At 41.3% G+C, this 24008-nt stretch overlaps 1 long non-coding RNA gene across 2 annotated transcripts in view; it reads right to left on the reverse strand.

Moving 5' to 3' along the window:
* Positions 1–24008, reverse strand: part of LOC105493634 (uncharacterized) — a 313017-nt gene that overhangs the window by 248590 nt on the left and 40419 nt on the right. For both annotated transcript variants that reach the window (XR_011611053.1, XR_011611054.1), the window contains 2 exons: positions 17198–17471; positions 12664–12729 (listed from right to left, as the gene is read on the reverse strand). This is a non-coding gene — a long non-coding RNA (uncharacterized lncRNA). The remainder of the gene's footprint in view (positions 1–12663; positions 12730–17197; positions 17472–24008) is intronic.

The following is a 24008-nucleotide window of genomic DNA, read 5'->3' on the forward strand; positions in this document are numbered from 1 at the left end:
TAATGGCACTTTACCTCTGTGGTCTTTCTCCCAAAAAAACTATGACCCCAGTCTCATGATGAGAAAAACATCAGAAAAATCCCCATTAAGAAACATTCTATAAGATACCCAACCAGTATTTCTCAAGATCGTTAAGGTCATCAAAAACAAGGAAAGTCTAAAAACTACCACAGCTAAGAAGAGACTAAGGGGCATGACAGCTAAAGGTAATATGGTATCTTGTGTAGGATCCTAGAACTGGAAATGAACCTTTTATAAATAAAAATGAAATTTGAATTAAGTGCAAACTTCAGTTAATAATAATCTATCAATATGGACTCATTAATTGTAACAAATGTACCAAATTATTGTCAAGTGTTAAGGAAACTGGTGTGGGATATGTGGGAATTCTCTGTGCCATCTTCTTAATTTTTCTATAAATCTAAAACTTATAAAAAATAAATTTTACCTAGAAAAACACAAACCTGATGATGTGTATACTATTACTACTCCCACTTTATAGGGGAGGAAACCAAATCATGGAGAAAATGATTACCTCCTCGCAGCTGCCAGAGCTGGGATTTGAACGAGTCTGATTGCTGAATCTGTGTTCTCACCCACTATGCTCCACTGCCTCAAAAAGGAACTTGCTTCTTTCCCCATCTTTACTAAGGGCTGCAGTGACCTCAGGGAAAGGGATCTAGTGAGCACTTTCTCCCTTTCTTTACTGATATCCTCCCTACTGATTACCAGCTTTGGGCCAGGAAGGCTGAAGCAGAAAGGTTGCCGAAAGTACTGGAAGTTCCTGCTTGGCTGGCAACTGGGAACTACTGCAAGTTGGCATCAGACTCTCTGGGTCCAACATGCTTAAAGCTGAAGGTGTTTCCATGGGCTCTTTGGAGGCTACTTGTGTGGCTCCGACTAAGGTCCCAAGAAGTAGGTATTTTTCTCCACATCCCCTCAGCCCTGGCTCTTGGCAGTTTATGTCCTGCCAGGCTGTTCCCTAAGGCAGGACATAAACAACTCTATCCCATCAGCGCCAACAGCTGAAAGGTTCAGAGAAACACACAATACTAGGCTCTCTACTCTCTCTTTCCTGCCATAGCTGCCTTAGATATCTGAGGTGTTCTCTACCTGCAAGGAGCACACAGTGTGCACTTTTAATCACCTGAAGCCCCTCTCCTCCCCCCCCCCCAATTAGGCTGGCAGGGAGGAAGCAGGTGCATTCACACACACACACACACACACACACACTCTCTCTCTCTCTCTCACTGTAGGGTCAAAACTCAGTTTTCTCTAGTGAAATCCTGTGTGCAAAATGTAATCCTCACACTTTGCACTTGATTTGATTTAGGTGATCCAAGAATCGTGGAACCACTCTTTTTTTTTTCTTTTTCTTTTTTTTTTTTTTTTTTTTGAGACAGGGTCATGTTCTGTCACCCAGGCTGGAGTGCAGTGGCGCTGTCTTGGCTCACTGCAACCTCTTCCTCCCAGGCTCAAGCAAACTTCCCACCTCAGCCTCCCAAGTAGTTGGGACTATAGATGCCTGCCACCACACCCGACAAATTTTTGTACTTTTTCTAGAGACGGGGTTTTGCCATGTTTCCCAGGCTGGTCTTGAACTCCCAGGCTCTCACCTTTGTCTCCCAAAGTGCTGGGATTACAGGCGTGAGCTGCCACGCCCAGCCATGGAACTCTTCATAACCATTGATTTTGAAACTCTTGTATTTTTTTTTCCCACATCTCATTTTGGCAAACCATATCTATTACCTCAGTTGAAACCTCAACTTTAGTGCCCTGGGCTTTTTTTTTATTGTTATTGCTTTTTAACTGTTACTTTAGGTTCAGGAGTACAGGTGAAGGTTTGTTACATAGGTAAACTCATGTCATGGGGTTTGTTGTACACATTATTTCATCACCCAGGTATTAAAAACAGTACCCAATAGTTATCTTTTCTTCTCCTCTCCCTCCTTCCGCCCTCCACTCTCAAGTCGACGCCTCAAGTTGTTCCCTTTTTTGTATTCATAAGTTCTCATCATTTAGCTCCCACTCATAAGTGAGTGCATGTGGTATTTGGTTTTCTCTTCCTGCATTAGTTTGCTGAGGATGAGGGACTCCAGCTCCATTCATTTTCCCACAAAAGACATGATCTCATTCTTTCCTGAGTTAATGTCCTGTTATGTATGTATATAAGCACAAATTCAGGGACCAAAAAATACTTGTGAGATAGCTTAGTCATTAGGGAATGCTAAAGATAAACCTATAACATCATATGTTACCTCCCTAACTAGATTATAACGTCCTCTAGTGTTATAATCACATCTTCTACATTTTTGCAGTGCATACACACATACACACACAAAAACACACAGATATAGAAACATAATTCTCTCCTAAAATTGACTCAAGAAATCCTGATAGTCGTTTTGATGATGTATCTCTGTATACTTAATTCTACAAAAGCAATCAAGCAGGAATCTGAGGTTAGAAATACATACTTTGGAGCCAGAACTTGGACAGCTGGGTTTCCAGCTAAGTCACTAGTAACCACCTGCAAAGCTGGCTTGGTTTATCAGCCACAGATTCAGACTAGCCAACCCTGAATATTAAATCAATGTAATGCCAAATCTTGCATCCAGAGCAAACTGAACACCCAAATATACATCATAATACATCATCCAGGTCGAATATTATTTTTTACCTTGTAATTTATCTGAATCTGTAAAATAATATTATCAGTTGGAAGATTAACCCCTCTAAAATTGGCAGCCACAGAGCTTAAAATTCAGGTGAAATGCATCATTTTCACCCACAAGCTAGAAAATCAGCTCTGTTCACTAAGTATGTAACAATGGGAGTATGCCCATGGCTTCCCTGGTTTAAAGAAAAATCTTTTGTTTCTGAGTGTTTCTGAACTGTTCTTCCTTGGACAGTGATGCAGTTTCCCTTTCATAGCTCCTCCCTTACACATGTGTCCCAAGTTTCTCAACTTCTATGTAGGGCCTTACAGGGATCCAGCACTGTAGGACAATAGGCTGTGCATGGACAATGGATGAATTGGTGGTAACTAAGGACCAACCACTTGCTCCATCCCAAGTCCTCACCGAGGCTAAGTTTTTTTCCCTCCTCATTTCAAACACTCCCATCTGCATTGTTCCTCCACCTCCTCTTCCTCCTCCCTATTCACTAGCTCCAGGCTTGCCTGCCTTTGGGGATGGAAAACTCTAGCTAAATATAGGCATGCATCAGAGTTTTCTTTTCTCCTGTTAGGCCAGTGGCTCATAAGTATGTTTCTGCTTCTGTATAGTTTGGAGAGGGGAAGACAGCCCCTAGGGCACCCATGAAAGCAGAGAAAGAAAGATATGCTGAACTTGGCAAAACTCACAGATGAATACTTTGAGCTATAGCTGCACCATAAATGCTTTCCAATCAGTGTCGTCTCCTCTTTGCAAAAACTGCTCTCCTTGTTCACCTCCCATGTTGTGTTCTTTAAAGGCAAAATGGTTTGAAAACAAAAAGTGGCACAATTTGAACATGTTTAACCAAGCTAGACACAGAGAATAATAAACGGAGCCAGGATCATGGCCAAACAAGAGAATTTCATGTGAAACTATGTTGAGACCATGGTCAGGGACAGTAGAAAAGGGAATCTTAGGCAGAGTTAAGACCATAGTTGGTGGCCAGTGACCAGGCAAGAAAGTAATCGTCAGGCAAGGGAAGCCATGCCTGGTGCCATCCACAAGGTGGTAATCCACAACAGCTAGCTACATTTTTCCTGATTGAGAGAGGAAAAGGTACTAAAAGCTCTATAGGAATTCATTAGATCCAAAAGAATGAATTGGAGCTCCTCTAGGTTGAATATTTGAACCAAATCAGTTAAGATGGAAATAAATTCTAGAATAGCTTCATAGATGTTCCATTTCCTATATCTGGTCTGAGAAGTTTTTAATAGACATGATTTTCTGGATTCTTGGTGGACTTTGAGTTTACTCTAAGAAGGCGATCAATGGCAGTATAGACCAATAATCCTACATCTTCATCTCTAACTCTCATCTCAAAGTGCATAATAATCTATGAAGACCTAACACCAGGATTTTTATTATTTGCTTCTGATTAAGATAGCACCTGATTAAGGTATTAGGAAAAATCTATGTTTTCATCCAGAAACTTTTACAATTTCTTACTGATAAAAGTAATTATGACTTATAATTATAAATATAAATATAAAGCTGATAAAACATAATTATAATTATAACTGATAATTACTTTTGCCTTTACTCTCCTTGTTCACCTCCCATGTTGTGTTCTTTGATGGCAGAATGGTTTGAAGACAAAAAAATTGCACAATTTGAACATGTTCAAAGGGACACTTACATCCTTAAAAGAAAAGTTTATCGTATAAAAGTAATTACAACTGATAATTACTTTTATATCATATAAAAGTAAAATAAACTTTTCTTTTAAGGATATAAGTGTCCCTTTTGGAACAAATCATGTTCCAAAGGCTTGTAACCAGTATATTGCTCTGTCTCAACTCAATGGTGTATGAACACAAAGCAATTTCATTTTTCTCTAATTTAATTACTCCTTCACTGAAGCTCAATCAAATCTGCCCTTTGCATCCTTAATTGCATCCTAGGCAGATTTCAAAGCTTTATCCTTTATTTTCTATTATTAAAACTCAGTCCACCACAGCTAACATCTTACTGAAAGGGGAAACGCTGAAAGCCTGTTCTCTAAAAACTAGAAGAAGACAAGGATGACCACTCTCACCACTCATTCAACGCAGGACTGGAAGTTCTATTCAGAACAATTAGGCAAGAGAAAGAAAGAAAGAGCACCCAAATTAGATAGGAGGAAGTCAAATTGCCCTTGTTTGCAGATCACATAATTTTATAGACAGAAAAACCTAAATATTTGACTAAAGAACTGTTAGAACTGAAAACGAATTCAGTGAAGTTGCTGAATACAAAATTGATACACAAAAGTTAGTAGCATTTCTGTACATGAACAAATTCATGTAGCTGAAAAAGAAATCAAGAAGGCAATCCCATTTACAATAGCTACAAAATAATACCTAGGAATAAAGTTAACCAAAGAGGTAAAAGACCTTCACAAGGAAAACTACAAAACACTGCTGAAAGAAACTGAAGAGGGTACAAACAAATAAAAAGACATCCTGTGCCTATGGGACAGAAGAATTAATATTGTTAAAATGGCAATACTACCCAAAGCCATCTACAAACTCAATGCAATCCCAATAAAAATGCCAATGACATTTTTCACAGAAATAGAAATAAAATGCTAACATTTATATGGAATCATAAAAACCCCAAATAGCCAAATCCATCCTGAGCAAAAAGCACAAAGCTAGAGTTATCACAATTCCAGACATCAAAATACACTACAAAGTTGTAGTAACCAAAATGGCGTGGTGCTGACATAAAAACAGGCACATAGACTGATGGAACAGAACAGAGAACTCACAAAGTAATCCACATATCTGAAGCCAACTGATTTTTTACAAAGGTGCCAGGAACACTCATTGGGGAGAAGACAGTCTTTTCAATAAATTGCTGGGAAAACTGGATATCCATATCCAAAAGAATGAAACTAGACTCCCCATATGTCACCCTTTACACAAATCAACTCCAAATGGATCAAAGACTTAAATGTAAGACCTGAAACAATAAAGTTACTAGAAGAAAACATAGCAGAAATGGTTCAGTACTTTCATCTGAGAAAAGATTTTATGAATAAGACCTCAAAAGCACAGATAACAAAAGCAAAAATAAACAAATGGGATTATATCAAACTAAAAAGCTCTGCACAACAAAGGAAATAATCAACACAGTGAAAAGACCACCTTCAGAATGGGAGAAAATATTTGCAAACTCCTTATCCAAAAGGGGATTAATCTCCAGAATCTATGAAGAACTGAAATATCTTCATAGCAAAAAAAAAAAAAAAATCCAATTAATAAATGGATCTGAAGAGACGTTTCTCAAAAGAAGACATACAAATAGCTAAAAATACATGAAAAAAAATGTTCAACATCACTAATCATCCGGGAAATGCAGAGCAAAACCACAGTTATCGCTATTATCAAAAAGACAAAAACTAACAAATGCTGATGAGGATGCAGAGAAGGGGGAATTCTTATACACTGTTGGTGGGAATGCAAACTAGTACAGCCACTATGGAGAACAGGATGGAGGTTCCTAACTACAAATAGAACTACCATATGGTCTCACAATCGCACTGCTGGGAATTTATCCAAAGGAAAAGAAATCATTATATTGGAGAGACATCTGCACCCCCATGGTTATTGCAGCCCTATTCACAGTAGCTGAGACATGGAACCAAGCTTGGTGTCCAACAACAGATGTGTGGACAAAGAAAATGTGATATATGTACACCATAGAATGCTATTTGGCATTAGAAGACAATGAAATCCTGTCATTTGTGGCAATATGGATGGAATTAGAGGACATTATGTTAAGTGAAGTAAGCCAGAAACAGAAAATTAAACACCTCATGTTCTCACTGATGTGAAAGCAGAAAAAAGTTTATCTCCTAGAAGTAATAAGTAGAACAGAGGATACTAGAGACTGGGAAGGGTAGGAGGAAGGAAGAGATAGGAGAGATTTTTTAAAGGATACAAAATTACAGCTAGATAGGAGGAAGCCGTTCTAGTTTTCTACACCACTGTAGGATAACTATAGTTAATAATACAGAGTTTCAAAGAGCTAGAAGGAGGAAATTGAATATTCCCAACACAAATAAATAATAAATGTTTAAGATGAACATGCTGACTACCTTGATCTGATCACATTATATGTATTGAAACATCAATGTACTTTATGAATATGTAGAATTATTACTTGTTCATTAAAAATAAATAATTACATTTTTAAAAAGCAGTGTGGAAGAGAAATCAAGGCTTCAGATATTGTGAAGCAGAGGTAGGCTACCCACCCCCACACTGGGCCTTGTCCAAATTTGTGAAGCACAGAATCTGTGAGCAAAGTAAGATGGTGTTTGTTTTACTCTACTAAGTTTACTCTACTAAGACTTGGAGGTTGTTGTTTGTATATGACAGCTGGAACTGTGGTTGCCACCTGGGGACCGTGAGGTAGCCAGAGTAAGAATCAGCCAACAGAATTGGAAAGGACCATATTCCCAATGACATTATTGAATAAATTAATTGACCAATCCAAGAACTGCTCTGCCTACTGACCTTTTATTATATGTGATTATAATTTCATTTTTGTTTTGATCATTTGGGGGAAAAAACTACTCCAGTTAAAACTTTAATCTCAAACTTGATCTACACATCATGTCCTCTCCTCCTATGAGTACAATTGGTTTAAGCTAAGACTCAGTCATGAAAGCTCGGAGGTGCTTCCTCTACCCACTTTTCAAGGCCTGGTTTCTTCAGTTGGTCAGTAGGAAGGAGGCAGAGGGCTGGAAGGAGGTATATCTTATAATTGACTGCTGCGGTTCCTCTCCCCATAGGTTACTCTGCTTCTCAGGGCAGCATGGACTAGCTCTAAACACCCTCAATGTGGTTGGTGTTCAAATCCCTGCTCTTTTGAGGAGCCCATGTGAGAGCTCTCCTCAGGGCTCCCAGGCCCCAGCATAGCACACTTCCCTGACCCAGGAGACTTGGCTCTGGTCCTACCTCTCTGCTCCCCATAGCTTCCACTTCTAGGGGTACTTGTGACAGCACCATGGCAATTCATTGCCAGAGTCCCCTTCTCATCTGGAAGCTCTTTTTTTTTTTTTCCTTTGAGATGGAGTCTCACTCTGTTGCCCAGGCTGGAGTGCAGTGGCACAACCTCAGCTCACTGCAACCTCTGCCTGCCAGGCTCAAGCAATTCTCCTGCCTCATTCTCCTGAATAGCTGGTACTACAGGTGCACACCACCATGCCTGGCTAATTTTTTCTATTTTTAGTAAAGACGGGGTTTCACCATGCTGGTCAGGCTAGTCTCGAACTCCTGACTGTGATCCACCCACCTTGGCCTCCCAAAGTGCTGGGATTACAGATATAAGCCACTGCGCCCAGCCAGAAGCTCTCTTAAGTGGCTCAAGCTACCTTCCCCTATGACCTCTAGGCCCATGGGTGACATGTTCATACTTGCCTTGATCACACCCCCACCCTGCCCTGCCATCTCTCAGTTCTCTTTCTCCTGCTTAGTGGGGCCCAGAGCAGATCAGCAAGTCATCCAACTGGGGAATAAGATGTCAGTCTCCCCTTCCAAGGCACCTCCAACTGCCACAAGTAATTTTGTTGGAACTTCACCTCACGGGGCTTGCTGGGTGTGAGAGAGTGGGGATATAACTTTCACCTCACCCAGGGGGAAGAGAAGAAAAATTTCTCAACATAAATGCCTCACACTCATGGCTTTCTTTCCCACTCCTCCTTCTTCACACACCCCCATCTTAGTTTATTCCTGCTGCTATAACAAACTTAGACTAGGTAATTTACAAAGAAATGTATTTCTTATAGTTCTGGAGGCTGGGAAGTCCAAAATCAAGGCACCAGCATTTGGTGTCTGGTGAGGCACTTCTTACTGCATCTTCACATGGCAGAAGGGGCAGTGTGTCCTCATATGGCATAAGGCAGAAGGGCAAAAAGGGCCGAGTTAGTTCCCTTGCATCCTTTCACAAAGGCAGTAATCTCATTTGTGATAGTGGAGCCCTCATGGCTTAATCACCTCTGAGACCCACCTCTTGATACTATCACATTGGGCCTTAGGTTCCATCATAATGAATTTTGGGGGAACACATAGATTCAAACCATAGCACCCCCTTCCTAGTTTTCTTATGTAGACTTGCAGGAGGGATACAAGTGGCTGATGGTAGAAGGAACTACTCATTACCTCCTAACCAGTCTGGGTGGGGGTGGCTTCCAGGGACCTCCAGGGCTTGGTGGGTCTCCTTACAATGGAAGATAGTTCACACCTCTTCTTTCCAGCTATGGCCCTAGTGCCCATTTGGGGATATCAGGAGAAGTACCACTCAACATCCTTCAGCAGTCTTCAACAAAAAATGTGCAAGCTTTAATAAAAGAAAAAAAGAAGACAAAATATTTTCACCACAGAATCCAAGGCACAAATCTGTTTGTCAGGGATGAGTGAGACTATGTGTATCCTTTGTGTGTAGGCACAGAAATCCTCTCCTAACCAAAAGGTTCATCTCCTGTGTGAGCTGATCAGGAAGGAAGGGCTAGTTCTCCAGCTGAGGAAACCAAACAGCTGTTAAGGGACAGGGAACAGATCCCAAGGCTTCAAGACCCTGACACCTGAGGTGAATCATCTCAAAAATCCTGAGCTCATGGAAGATTTTATTTTCCCCATTATCCAGTCCTCACTTACCTGCAACAGTCGGTTAAGAAGCCACTAACTGGAGGACAAATTGGAAGGACATAAAGCACAAACAATTCAGAGAAGTCGGAGAAGCCAAGAGTTGTTATCAATAAGAGTAGAGGTTATTCCCTCAGTGATTTTCAGAGTGAGCCCCTAAGAAGATGGGAATTTCATTTTAAACTTAATAAAGAATAGAGGACTACTGTATCCAGGGAACTGACTCTGTTCTCCCTTCACAGTTCCGTGCGTCCAATAGTTGGCCAGTGAACCAATGACTTTGCAGTCCCTACTGTTTGCAATGTGGAGATAGAGAGGAGAGCCCGTTCCCACTCCTAGACTGCGGGGAGGAAAGACACACACTCCAGTGATGATGCCCAGAAGATACAAAGCATATTGGCACAGTACCCGGCCATAAGAACCACTGAATAAATGCTTTTAAACCAAACTGATTTCAAAGGTTTTATACCAGAGTACCCAGAAATGTAAACCAGAACAAAAATGCCAAGTTTGATGCACAGTGGTTACAAGGGGAGGGAGTGCTGAGAGCAGGCTGATTGCGGGTGGGATGGGGGGCGGGGCAGCCAACTTTGAGTTGGAAGGCTGGAGTCACGCTGTAGATATTCTGCCTCCCATGGAAAGAAGTTCAAGACCACGAGAGCAGGTTAACAATCTTGTGTCAGCTTTGTGGTCGGAAGTAGAAGTAGCATTCTCCCAGTCTTGGAAGGAGGAGGCATACCAAGGATCCTTCTTAGAGAAAAGACTAGAAAAGATATGGATTCATATTTTGTCATGAGGGCCAGCAAGACGGCAAATGGAGCCTACCAAGGACCAAAGTTTGCTTGGTTTGATCTAGTGTCTCACTGGATCAAATAAATCTAGTGCTAATAAATAACAGCTACATCACGACAATGGAACAATCCTGAGACAGGCCAATGTCCTTCTCTACATTTCCCAGATGAGGAAACTGAGGCATAGAGAAACTGTGTGACTCGCCCATGTTTACAACATTTGTAAGTGGAATCGGGATTCAAACCTGGCCCTGTAGATCCAGAGCCTGTGCCCTTAACCACATGGCTCTCCCACCTGTGGTAAACTAGAGAGGTGGGCATGCCCAGACCACTCAGAGAAAGAGGCACCTCTTCTATATGCCAATTAGTACATGCTATGTAGTGATCCACAGCAAAGGGTGGGGGAAAGAGTTGAAGGGATAGGCAGGGAAGGTCGGGAAATGGATTCCTTCTCTGCAACCAGTCATGGAAGGAGCATTTAGGTTGATGTCCGTGATTTTCAGGAAGAAAAGAGTACATTCCTTCCAGTTCACTGCAGTTTCCAAAAAAATCCTCGCTCCTGCCCAGCTGTCGGAGCAAGCCCTTTTGGTGAGCTGCGGATAGGGTTGAGGCACCACCTAGCGGCTTAAACTGAAAATACTCCCAAATGAATGTCCCTGGTGAAAGGAGGCGAGGGAAATCGTGATCGCCCAAGGCAGGAAAAGGGAATCGAAAGCAAAAACTACTCATGCTCAAAGCCTCTTTTCTGTACTCCCTTCTAGCCTACAGCTACGCATCATTACAAGATGTCCTTTTTATGCCAGCCTGGTCAAGAACTATTATGTTGTTGTTGGGGGTTTTTTGGGGGTTTTTTGGTTGCTGTTTTGAGATGGAGTTTCGCTCTTGTTGCCCGGGCTGGAGTGCAATGGCCCGATCTCGGCTCGCTGCAACCTCCGTCTCCCGGGTTCAAGCAATTCTCCTGCCTCAGCTTCCCGAGTAGCTGGGACTATAGGCGCGTGCCACCACACCCGACCAATGTTTGTATTTTTAGTAGAGACGGGGTTTCGCCTTGTTGGCCAGGGGTCTCGAACTCCCGATCTCAGGTGATTCGCCCACCTCGGCCTTTCAAAGTGCTGGGATTACAGGCGTGAGCCACAGCGCCCGCCGGGGTCAAGCACTTTTATGCGAGAGAGGTTGATAGGTCAGGTCAATGGATTTCAAGACCCCCAAAAAGAACTATAGTCTAGATTAGGCGTGTGAATAAGGAGAGTTATGGGAAAGAAGGGCAGATGAGAGATTCAGTCTGAGGGAAAAGGTTTAAATCCAGCTTCTAGAACTCTGAGCAATGTTCATACACTGGTGTCAGGTGCAGATGAGGCTGTCAACTGGTGACGTCAATTCAGGCTGGTAAGAAGGGTTTGTGCCAGGGTCTATCCTCAGGAAACTAGGCAGCTGATTGGCTCCCTCACCCCACCTCTAGGAACCTGAGGAGATGGGGACATTTCAGACATTCAAAGGATCAGACAGGAGAGGTCGAAAACAGACAAAATCAGATTCAGGAAGTGGCCAAATTTAGTGTCAATTTTATGCCAGGTTGAATGATGGTCCCTCTGTACAGATTTGGTCCCAAGTCTGTTTAGGTTAGCAGCGTGCAAGGTGTGATGGAACCCTTGACCCTACAGGCATCGATATTCTGTTATGTTTTCTAAGAATGATACTCTAGATGTTTCTCCCCGCCCCTGGGCTTTGTTACATCTGCTCTCCAGGTACCCCAGCCCCTGCAATCCCTCAGTATTCAGACCAAGGCAGAGGAAGGTATTTCTTCTATTTGGTCATCAAGAACTTGCCCTTCGGGCATAACAGGACTGACATTGCAACTCACTCCTTCACCTTTCCTTTAGCCTCTGTAACTCAGGTCCCTAAAGTTTCAGGCTCCCCTGCCCCTGTTCTCTCTTTTCTATTTTGACTCACCTTTATTTCCACTTTTTAATGTTGGCTCTATCCTTGAAAGTGTGACTTCGCCTGTTGTTCTAAGCTGAGCTCAGGGCTCAGTCTCACTAGCATCAGATGGTTTTGCTGGTCAGAGTCACATCAGGAGCCTCTCCACTTTATCTCAGATTCCTGCCACAGCTGCCAGACTGCTGTTTCTCCTTACTGCAAAGGCTCAGACCACTGAAGAGCTCCCTAAACATATGTAGGCTAAAGGGATCTCCCTTGGGTCTCTACTTATTTATCATACAGAACTGATCATCCCCAGAGATCAATGAATGAACGAGCCTTCCTCTGTCTATGTTAGTGTTGTATTTATGTCATAACATACTGAACATAGTCGTGTTTCCCATTGTATTTGCTTGAAAGGCTAAACTGCTGTAACAGAGGCCCTGAATTACAGTGTCTTCAAAATAAAGTTTATTTATCCCTCATGTACAGTTCAGATAAATATCAAGCTATTTTTTGGGGCACAGTCATTCAGTGACTTCCATTTTATTTCCTCACCACCTTTTAGAGAGTTTTCCTACGTTCAGTAAATATTTGAGCACTTACTATTTAAAAGGTTCTGGGTCACATTTTACAGGAGATCCGTAGTTCAGCCTTCTCAGAACTCATGATCTAATGGGAACACAAAGCAAGAAAAGGAATAAGTATAGGTCAAAGAAGAAAAACAAGTACAATAGAGAGATCTGCAGGGATCACATGAGGAAGGAATCACCTTCAGTTCAGGGACAACAGGAAAGTCTTCACAGAGGACATGTGTATAAGATAAGATTTGAAGGATAAATAAAATTTTAGTAAAGAACAAAAGAAAATGTTACCAGTGGAGAAAACAGTACGAACCAAAGTTTGAGGATTAAAATATACATAGAAATGCTCCTAAATGCCCATCAATGATAAATTGGATGAAGAAAATGTGGTACATTGGTTTCACTGTGTCGGCCAGGATGGTTTCTATCTCTTGGCCTCGTGGTCTGCCCGCCTCAGCCTTCCAAGGTGCTGCGATTACAGGCGTGAACCATCGTGCCTGGCCTTCATTTTTTCTTTGAGTCAGGATCTCACTCTGTCACCCAGTCTGGTGTGCAGTGGTGCAATCATGGTTCACTGCAGCCTCAAACTCCCAGGCTCAGGGAATCCTCCTGCCTCAGCCTCCCAAGTAGCTGGGACTACAGGCACATGCCACCACACCTGGCTAATTGGTTTTTATTTTTTATAGAAATGGGGTCTCACTATGTTGCCTGGGCTGGTCTCAAAATTAAACAAGGCTCCTGCCGCTGCCTCCTGAGTTGCTTGGATTACAGGCGTGAGCCACTGCACATAGATATATTTGTTATCTTTATTATACTGATGCTTTCATGGGTATATGTCAAAACTTAGCAAATTGTACACTTTAAGTGCGCAAGTAATTGTATGTCAACTATACCTCAATAAAGGTATTCAAAAAACTGCACACACACAAAAAGAAAATATGTTACATATACACCATGGAGTACTATGCAGCCATAAAAAGGAACAAGACCATGTCCTTCGCAGGGACATGGGTGGAGCTGGAAGCCATTATCTTCAACAAACTAAAGCAGGAACAGAAAACCACACACCACATTTTCGCACTCATAAGTGGAAGCAGAATGATGAGAACACATGGGCACATGGTGGGAACAACACACACTGGGGCCTGTCAGAGGGAGTGGGAGGAGGGAGAGCATCAGAAAGAATAGCTAACGGATGCTGGACTCGATACCTAGGTGATGGGATGAGCTGTGCGGCAAACCACCATGGCACGCGTTTACCTGTCTAACGAACCTGCACATCCTGCACATGAACCCCTGAATTTAAAATAAAAGTTGGAAATCTAATAAATACATAAAAAATTTCACCAAAAAAATTAGGAAGAAATGAGGATAACAGAATAAGGCATATGGAGAATACAGCTTTGAGAGAAGTTAGAGCCTCATTGTGGAGGACTTGGATGACAGGTGAGGAACCAGTTCTTCACTGGTGGGCCAGGGGCAGTCACTTGAGATTTCTAGTTGGGGAGGAAATGATCAGAGCTCTAAGTTAATTGAGATGGACTAAAATGGAGACATTGAGCATGGGAAAACTAACAGAAAACCACCATAAGTCAAGGAGGAGACAGCACAGACTGGATTCAGGTCACAGGTTCAGAGAAGGGGCCTGAAGAGAAACCCACGGTGAAGGCAAGACCGACAGCTATGGAATGCTGGAAATGAAAGGGGGAAATAAAGCATAACTCAGAGTTTTCAAGGTTTACACACTCAAAAAATGGTGATGCTGCTAACTGAGATATGGAAATCAGAGCGTGATCTGAGGTTGGGTGAGGGTGGGAGGGTGAAGAGTTCAGTTCCAAACATTAAGTTTAAATTCCTAGCAGACTCAAATACAGCTTTCTAGAAGCAGCTCAAAATGTATATCTGAAGCTGAGAAGATAAAGTTGTTTCTTGTATAAGATATGGATTTAAAAGTAGTCTGTAGGGAAAGAGACATGAAGAGGAAAGAGGGCACCGAGAAAGAGAATATAGAGCAAGGGGCTGGCGGAACATTAGAAAACTCACATAGGTTAATTGTAGGGGAAGAAGCTTCAGGGAAAGAAGAAGAAAGAAAACATATCTGAAAAGCTAAAAAATCAGGAGTGTGCAGTGTCTTGGGAGGCAAAAAGAATTCTCAATGAGGTTCAGCTATGTCAGAAACAAAGAGAGGGAGGAAAAAATATTGAATTTGATAACTAGTTTGTAAGTTACAACTTTTAGGATGGTAGTTTGGTAAGATGAAAGGGATAAAAATGAACAAATTGAACAGTGGTTTAGGGAAGTTAGGAAACAAATAAGGAAAGTTAGAAAAGGAACAACAAAATAAACCAAAAGGAAGTAGAAGTGAAGGATTAATAAAGCCCAGATTAATGAATTAGAAAATAACACTAATAAATACAAAAACTGTATTTTAAAAAAATGAACTATTAGCTAACCTAGTTTTAAAAACAAAGCACAACATACATAAACAGAAATAAGTGACCAGGCGAGGTGGCTCATGCCTATAATAGCAGCACTTTGCGAGGCTGAGGCAAGTGGATCACCTGAGGTCAGGAGTTCGAGACCAGCCTGGCCAACTTGGTGAAACCCCATCTCTACTAAAATTACAAAATTAGCCAGGTGTGGTGGTGTACACCTGTAGTCCCAGCTACTCAGAAGGCTGAGATAAGAGAATCTCTTGAACCCAGGAGGCAGAGGGTGCAGTGAGCTGAGATCGCACCACTGCACTCCAGCCTAAGCGAGACAGAGTGAGACTCCATCTAAAAAAATAAAAGGAAGGAAGGAAGGAAGGAAGGAAGGAAGGAAGGAAGGAAGGAAGGAAGGAAGGAAGGAAGGAAGGGAGGGAGGGAGGGAGGGAGGGAGGGAGGGAGGGAGGGAGGGAGGGGGGGAGGGAGGGAGGAAGGAAAGAAGGAAGGAAGGAAGGAAGGAGAGAGAAATAAGTGAGACACTCCAATACATAAATAAGAAATTAAAAGAATCATAATAGGCTACTTTGTTCAACTCTACACAAATGAATCTGAAAATCCAGATTAAAAGGATAATTTTCTATGGCTATAGAATCACCAATAATAACCTCAGATGGTATAACATATATTTTGAAAACACAATATAAATTACTATAAAACCACTAGAAACAACAAGATATTCTGTACCATAAAGGAATGACAAACTAATATACAGAAATCAACCACTTTCATACACACAAACAATGAGTGAAAGTATAATGGAAGAAAAGACTCCATTTTTAATATAAACAAAATAGATAAAATCACTATAATTAAGATGAATAAAACATATAAATAAAATTTAAAAACTGTGAAAATATACAAAATAATACTGGAACATATTAAAAATCACTAATTTGCAAATATAACATGTACCCAATTAATAAATATACCAGAAGAGTTGTTTTCTCGTTGTTTCTTTTCCCTATCCTTCTTTTTCCTTTCTTTTTTTATTTTTTTGACTAGACAGCTTAATTCTAAAGTTCATATGAATAATTAAATAAACTATTGGAACAGCTAGGAAAACTCTGGGAAGGGGAATATCTAGGAAACAGGAAGGAGAACATCACACACTGGGGCTTGTTGTGGGGTGGGGGGGAGGGGGGAGGGATAGCATTAGGAGATACACCTAATGTAAATGACGAGTTCATGGGTGCAGCACACCAACATGGCACATGTATACATATGTAACAAACCTGCACGTTGTGTACATGTACCCTAGAACTTAAAGTATAATAATAATTAATAAATAAATAAATAAATAAATAAATAAATAGAATAATGAAGAGGAGTGACTAGCCCTACCAGATATTAAAATATTAAATATCAGTGATTCAGTAATGTCATTTTGGTCCATAAGTAGACTAATCGAACAGACGCCTAAGTCAAGATATACACTGAAATATATGTGTGAATTCAGGTTATGATATAAGCGACATCTCAATCAGTGTGAGAAAGATAAAGTATTCAAAATATAGTTTTGTTGTTTGGGTTCCAATTGGATGTAAGAGTTAAATATGTTTTAGAATAACAATAAAAATACTAAAGGAAAACAAAGAATTCCTTTATAAACCTGGCATGAAAAAGACTTTACTTACTTCGACCCCATAAAGCCCTGGAGAAAAGATAATATATTCAGCTAAGTAAAAAATAAAAGCTTCTGTACAAAATAAAAAACTACAACTATTAGACATAAGCAACATCAAAAGAGAAATGGCAAACTAGGGGGAGTTATTTGCAGCTCCTATTACAGTGCCTTAATTTATAACATACTCCTAGAATTTGATAAGACAAAAACCAGTCAACCCAATATAAAAGTAGACAGGTCACAGGAAAGGAGATAAATGTATGAAAAGATGTTTGATCTCACTCCTAATAGGAGAAATGCAAAGTAAAACTACACTGAGAGCATTACTTTTAGATTGGCAAAGGTCCTTAAGTTTGATAACATGATGTATAGTTTTCAGTTGCTGCTATAACAAATTACCACCGACTTAAAGGCTTTTACATTGACAACACAAATGTATATCTTACAGTTTTGTAGGTTGGGTGTCGCTGGGCTAAAATCAAGGTGTCAGCTGGGCTGTGCTCCCTCTGGAGGCTCCAGGAGAGACTGTGTCCTTTTGCTCTTTCCAGCCTCTACAAGCCGCCCGTGTTGCTTTGCTCATGGTCCCCTTCTTCAATTTGCAAAGGCAGCAGCATTGCTCCTCGCTGTGTCTTTCTTCTATCATCACATCTTCCTCTGACTGACTCCTCTGCTGCCTCCCTCTTCCACATTTAAGGACCTTTGTGATTACACTGGGCCCATCTGGATAACGTAGAAAAAAGTCTTATCTTTTTGATAAGTCTTATCTTTTTGATTAAAGTCTTATCTTTTTGATTATCTTTTTTGATAAGTCAGCTGATTATCAAACTTAATGCCTCTTTGCCGTGTGAACTAACGTATTCACAGGTTCCAGGGGTTAGGATTTGGACATCTTTGGGGGCCACTGTTCTCCCTACCATGCAGACTGTCAGTGAGGTTGTGGGAAACAGACACTCTCATCATTCCTACTGGGAGGGAATATCCCCTACAAGGACTATGTAGGGTAATTTGGCAATATCTATCAAGATTTAAAATCCACATAACTTTTGATCCAACATTCCATCCTGAGAACCTAGTCTACAGATATACTTACTTGCACTAGATGAAATGATGAATGTCCAAGATTATTTACTATAGCAATGTTTGCAATAGCAGAATAGCATAGTAATGTTTGTAATAGCAATTTGAGATGTAATAAACAACTCAAATGTTTATAAGTAGGAAACTGATAAGATTAATGATCATGCATCCATACAAAAGAATGTTATGCAGAAATTTAGAAGAATATTCTCCAAGGTAATTAAGTGAGGAAGAATAAAAGGAAGGGGGAATAGGATAGTATATAGTGTGCTAACTTGCTTGTAGAAGCTGGGAACCAGATGAGAATTTATATTTGTATTTACTAGTAAGTACATAAAGAAACCCTTGAAAAAATACACAAGAAACTAAAAATAATGACCATCTATGGCAGAAAGAATGAATACATAGGAGACTTTTAATTACATCTCAAAACACGGGTTCACACATGTATGCACACACGTACACGCATCTTGCAAGACTCAGCTGAAATGCCAACTTCTCTAAAAGACCTTCCTCCTTTCTGAACCCCTTTTCTAGGCCATTTATAACTCCCTGGACATTTGTGCCATATTAGGGCTCCTGCACTCTTTGTATTACCTTAATTTGTGCAAAACCAGAACAGTGATTTGAAGAAGGACAAAGAGAAGGAGACAAGAAAACATGAAGAGGAAGAAGCCACTTTCTGAATCTTTAGGAGGAGGGGATTTAAATGTTTATCAAAAAGAAACATGAATTTTCAAATGATTGAGAAATACTACACTGACATAAACACTTGGGGGGCTGGGATAATAGTCTCCAAATGGCACTCCTCACACTGCATTCTGATCATTCATTTATGTCTGTCTTCCCCACTAAATCATCAGCCCCTTCAGAGAATGGATTTTGCAATTTCCTCACACACCATACATGATCTATTTGAAAGACTGAATGAGAATTGACTTCTATTCCTTAATAGAGGAAAGGGATGGCAGCTTGAGAAAAATGAACTCTCAGGCACATCAATGTTAGAAAAGTTCTTCCATATCCTATGGACTGAAACATAGCTATGTTTTCACATGGGTATCTTTTACTACATTCAGTGTCTCTGAACTGGAGTTGTATCCACAGTGGCTGTTGTTCAGGCAATGGTTGTGGTGCAGTTGTCACTGCCCACATCACGACAACTTGACAGAGCTGTTTATGCTGTCACGTCCAATGAGGTCTGTGCAAGACGACCACATAATTTTATCCTCCAAACTCACTCTTTTGAGAATGAAAAGGGACACTAACCAGATGGGACACCATGACAAGAGCAAACCTAGATTGTCGCAGGCAAATGTGGACAGATGAGGTGCCGTGTTAGTACTGCCTACGATGGATTTAAATGTCATTCAAAATGTCTTCAAAAAGAGTGCACTATGATAATCATTTAAATTGGAAATGACCACATCCACAAAAAGCACAGAAATGACCATGAACATAAATTTGGTAATCGTAAAACAAATATTCATTTTTGAAGGAATGAGCATAGTTCCGTGTTTTCTTACAAAGCAAACACCTAGTATTCATGGAACCTTAAGTAAATACTTACAGGTATCCAAAGGTGTGTTACATCATTTTGATAGGAAATATGCAAAAGGGTTGCCTTTTAAATGACAGACAAGGCAACTGAAAGCAGGAGAATTTGCCAAGTCCCTCAAAATTGATTTAAAAATTTAAAAAATTAGAAAAAATCCTCCAAAGTAACGAGAGGCTCTGTGACTAATCTATGTTTCAGGGCTATTGCTAGGCATTATGGCATAGGCTAAAGCAGCTTTTTCCTTCTTTCTCAGTGACACATGAAGTCACGGTGTATCTAACAATCAATGGCACCTTAGCTTCAATGAGATACCATATTTTGTCTAGATCAATGAGAAAGAACCCTTCTCATCAATGCATACCCGCTGTATCTGGATAGAGACGATTTCTGAAGGTGGTTTTATCACATCCCCTCGGTTCTTCCTGGGGATGTGCTCAAGCCAGACTTCAAGCAAAGCCTCCAGCCAGAAAGCAAGAATCCTTGAATGGACTTGGCTAGCTCTTTTACCCAGATATGTTTGCTAAAACTCTAGCAGAATTAAAAGATTGTAAAAGCTGTCTTTAGCAAGCCATAACATTTGAATCTAACATCTGGGACCTTGGTACTATTTCATGTTACACCACCAGTACCATTGCCCATAGGTTACATAATAATGACACTAACAAACACAGTCACTCTGCAATTGTGGAGTGATGAGAAGTTTGTGGACACAAGGGGTCAGCTGTTTACCATGTCACATTGTTGCAGAGTGGGTGAGCACAACACATCTGGCCAGGGTCTCCTATCCTTTGGCCAGCTTGCTGCCTTGCACCTCATATGAGCTAGTCCTGGATTATCAAAAATGCACCTCATATGTGAAAGAAAATCCCTACTTTGTTTGTTTTGTCGTTGTTGTTGTTGTTGTTGCTGTTTTATTGTTGTTGTTGTTTTGAGACAGAGTCTCACTCTGTCACCCAGGCTGGAATGCAGTGGTGTGATCTCGGCTCACTGCAACCTCCACCACCTAGGTTCAAGCTATTCTCCTGCCTCAGCCTCCTGAGTAGCTGGGACTACAGGTGTGCACCACCACGCCCAGCTAATTTTTGTATTTTTAGCAGAGACAGGGTTTCACCATGTTGGTCAGGCTGGTCTCAACTCCTGGCTCAAGTGATCCGCCCGTCTTGGTCTCTCAAAGTGCTGGGATTACAGGCATGAGCCACCATGCCCAGCCCAAAATCTCTATTTCAATAAAACTACTTAAACCTGTTTCTTGACTTACATTGTCAAAATCTTCAACTGTCATATTAAATTATACATATACACACATATACATGTGTGTATGTATATACACTATGTATATTATATAGAGTTATACATATATACACATACACATATATAACACATATGTTGTATATACATTTATGTGTGTATACATACGTGTATGTGTATATATGTATGTATAACTGAATATATAGGAAAATTATGATTCTAAAATCCTGGCATTTTTGATAATCCAGGACTAACTCATAGTTGGAAAGAGGGTTTATTTTTGTCCCTAGTATCTCTACTTCTTTCTCTCATGACACCATAGTTAAAGGACCCAGAGGCAGAGCCTTTACCAAGGAAGAAATATTAGAGTCAAGATAGAAATGACCAGTCAGGCATTCACCTTTAAGGCCACTAGCCCAGCTCACTCAGCTTTTTTACCAATCTCTAAAATTCCTTCTCTCCTGAATTCTGGGAATAGGCTTGGGGAACTGACTGATTTCTCTAAGTGTGAGGCTGATGGACCAAGGCCCTACACACTGCTCAGAAATAAATCTAGCCTTCTTCCCTGTCCCAAATAAATAGTTTCAGCACTCTCATTGCTTTCTGGAGGGCACATTGGGTGTCACAAAATGGTGCAGCCTGAGAAGTAGAATAACTGCATCCCAAAGGCTTCCCCAGCCCATTTCATCCGTCCTCACCCATGGTTATGGGCCAGCCACTCCCTGCAGCATGTCTTACCACCAAAGCCATATCCCTCAGGTGGGGCCTCTAGACCCCTGAATGTCTGTAGCTCCAATGTAACCAAACAAAATGACGGGGTCAATTTAACCATTTCCCCAATGTTGGTGATTTACTCTGATCCAGCAGAACTAGGACTGGGTTTTCTCCCATGTAAATCAAGGAATATAAGTTGTCGGATCTCGAGTGCCCCTTCCAGTGGAAACAGTTTCTCATCCACATTATATTCTCCAACTGAGCTTCCATATGCCCAAATGCCATAGTATTTGCAAGACAGCTGTTTCCAGATTCAAGGGAAAGCTTGTGGCCACAAAACTGACCACACGTAGAAAGATCCAGATGGTAAGTGACCAGATCATCCCATTCCAAATCCCAGGGCAGGTCCCTTTAAGTAACAGTTTAGTTGGCCTGGAGTAACCTCTCTGGCACCTTTCCTGCCCTTTGCTGTACCCCAGGTCAGCCAGTGGCTCTGTCCTCAAGCCATCTTCACTTTTGCATGCAAACCGTGGTGGATAAGCCTATTCTCTCTGCTCATGCTTCACCAGAGGTCACTGTGCACCCCCAAAGAAGCATGTGGTCCACAGAGCAGACCCAGAAACTTGAGTTTGTGTCACTGGAGCAGACACAGCAACCTCTTTGGGGGTGCCTGAGTCAAACAACTCTTCACATCTCTCCAGTGTAGGGAGGAGAGAAACTTGCATCTGCATGTAAGGATTCCACTGGGCCCGGTGTGCATGCACTTGTTCATGCCCATTCTGTTCTCCATCTGGGGGCATCTCTTGTGTCACCAGTACATTTCTCCTCTGCCTCCTCATGGATCCTGCCTCACCTGTACCTGGGCTCCCATGCACTGTGCCAATGGAGCATAGCATCAGCCCACACCACTGAGCAGCCCTACCTCCTTCCACTGCCCATATAGATAGGCCTGGGAAATAGGGAAGCCTTAGAACAAAGGCAGGATAAGGGAAACAGAAGGTGCCCTGGTTGCCACCTTGGTGTGCCTGCTTCAGGGTCCCTCACACCTGCCCTCCACACTTTTACCTTCATTATATCTGCCTTTTAGCAAACTTGTCGACAAAACCCCTGCCAAGTCATCAGGAGCTACCCAACCCACAGAGCAGGTGCCCAGTCCTGGAATGAATAAGGAGGCTGATACAGAAACGTTGTGGTTTGGAGTATCTGAGGGGTGTTCCCAATACAAGATAAAGGGGAAACTACCAATCATTTCTCTGCTCTGTAGATCTGTGTTTATTCTACCCAAACTTACCCTCGTTTTCCCTCCTTCTTAACAGGGTGCCCCAGACCATCATCAGACCTTGCTATGACCCGGCAACCCACCTGATAACACAGGTACCAGGCTTTTGAATCCTTCAGCAACTGAAGTAAACAGCCAAAGCCGCATGCATCCAGCAGAAACCATCCCCCCAGTTCTGTGGAAGACTTGTGTCCTTGGTATAAGAAAACAATCTTTAAGAAATATATTTAATTGTGTGTAATCAATTTGGAGTAAGTAATTGCATCTAAGCAAATGTAGCACATGTATTAGAGGGTATTTTGAAGAACAGGCAAGTGTTTATTGCAAATCAATTTCTCAGTTTCAATGCACTTCAGCTCTTCCAATGACATCTCATCTCTCAAATGCTTCTACGGGGCACTAAATATTTCTACATCAAATTTCATTACATCTTTGAATTTCAGACATAGTCCACCCACAGGGAGATGGGTATAAACCCTTCGGTGCTCCGTTTGGTTTGTGGAAAGACAAATATTATGCAGTAATTCCCCCTTATCCACAGTTTGGTTTTCCAAGATTTCAGTTACCCATAGTCAACTGCAGTCCAAAAATATTATATTTTGAAAGAGAGATGGAGACCACATTCATATAACTTTTATTACAATACATTGCTCTAATGAGTTATTATTGTTAATCTCTTACTGTGCCTAATTTGTCAATTCAACTTCACCATAGACATATACGTATAAGAAAAAAAAATAGCGTATATGGGATTTGGTACCATCTATGGTTTCAGGAATCCACTGGGGGTCTTGGAACATATTCCCTGTGGATAAGGTGGGCCTACTGTTCTCATGGTCGTGTTTCTTTACCATGAAAAATAATAGACTCCCCCTTGATATACTTTATCATTTATATATTGCTGCTTACCCAGAAACCATCCTCTCTGATGCATTCTGCCGAGGGTTCAGCGTGGCTGGCCCTCACTGGGGTCCTACTATGAGCACAGCACCATAAACATATTGAAGTGCTGTGGGACTATAGAGAAGAAAAGAGAGAAAGGGACAATACAATTGGAGCTGGGGGATGGATATGCAAACCACTGACAAGAATGGGAAGCAGCATGAAATCAGTTCCATTACAGAGATTCATCCAAGGAGCACCGTGAAATGGGCTATTAACTCAATCTTGGTGAATATACAAGCAAATTACAATCTACATGGAGAAGGTAGTTGTGCTGAATCTTGAAAGATGTGTAGTACTTTAATCTTGCCACTAATCTGACTTGCTTCAAACACATTATCTGGCGTGACAACAAGATATTCTGATTCAGTCAATCTGGGATAGACTGAATTTTATAAGCATTGCAGGTGATTCTGAGGCAGGTGGCCCAAGACCACAC

This window comes from Macaca nemestrina, chromosome 12, assembly GCF_043159975.1.
Source record: "Macaca nemestrina isolate mMacNem1 chromosome 12, mMacNem.hap1, whole genome shotgun sequence".
NCBI classification, from domain to species: Eukaryota; Metazoa; Chordata; class Mammalia; order Primates; family Cercopithecidae; genus Macaca; species Macaca nemestrina.